This window comes from Arachis duranensis, chromosome 1 (assembly GCF_000817695.3).
Source record: "Arachis duranensis cultivar V14167 chromosome 1, aradu.V14167.gnm2.J7QH, whole genome shotgun sequence".
Lineage (NCBI taxonomy): Eukaryota > Viridiplantae > Streptophyta > Magnoliopsida > Fabales > Fabaceae > Arachis > Arachis duranensis.
In genome coordinates, this window is record NC_029772.3 from 40,143,891 (window position 1) to 40,145,102 (window position 1,212).

Sequence of the window (1,212 nt, forward strand, 5' to 3'; positions counted from 1 at the left end):
TACAAAACTCCCTGGATCCTTAAGCTTTGGTGGGATTCCCTTTTGGAGCACGACGCTACATTCCTCACTAAGCATCACCGTTTCCTTCTCATTCCAATCTCTTTTCTTATTGATGAGCTCTTTCAAGAACTTGGCATACAGAGGCATTTGCTCCAAAGCCTCAGCTAAAGGTATGTTAATTTCCAGCTTCTTGAAAGTCTTAAGAAATTTGTGGAAATGTTGATCCTTTGTCTCTTTGTAAAATCTCTGTGGATAAGGCAGTGGTGGTGTTGAGCTCTTCTCCACTTGATGTTGTCTTGGAATTGGTTCTTCCATGATTTGCTTCCCTTTCTTCAAATTCTGTGGTTTGTTGTTTTCCTCTGTGAGTTTTTCTGAGACATTTTTGCTTATCATGTCCTTGTTGATGTCTTCATCATTCTTTGTTGGCTCATTGTCATTATTCTTGGTTGCTCCTTGGTTACCATCCAATAACACTTTTCCACTTCTTAGTTGCACGACCTTGCATTCCTCATTTGGGTTGGGAATGGTGTCACTAGGTAGTGAACTTGATGGCTTCTCAACAGAGATCTGCTTGGAAATTTGCCCAATTTGCCTTTCTAAGTTCTTCATGGAAGCTTCTTGGTTCTTTGTTGTCAATTCTTGGTTCTTCATTATCTTTTCCATGAGCAGCTCTAGATTAGTGATCCTCTGAGATTCTTGTGAAATTGGTTGGGTTTGGGGTGTTGATGGATGATGATAGGTGTTTTGATTTGTTGGGTGGTTGTTGGGTGGATAATGGTTAGAGTTGGGGTAGTTATTTTGTGGTTTCCTATATGTATTTTGGTTAGTGTTTGGCTGGGGGTTGTGGTTTGTGCTTTTCCAATTGTTCTGACTTGTGTTTCTTTGCCATGGTTGTTGGTTTTGATTATGGTTGTCTCCCCACCTGAGGTTGGGATGGTTCTTCCAAGATGGATTGTAAGTATCACCATAGACTTCATTTGTTCCAGGATTTTGGTTGTGCATGTATTGGACTTGCTCTTGCTGTTGCTCCTCTTGAGTTTCTTCATTCTGACCCCAAGTAGTTGATGGTTGGCCTGTGGCACTTACTGATGCAACTTGCAGGCCATCAATCCTTTTGGCCATTTGCTCAAATTGTTGTTGAATCTGCTGCTGCATCATTTTGTTTTGAGCTAAGATTGAATCCACTCCTTCCAACTCCATTACTCCTCTTCT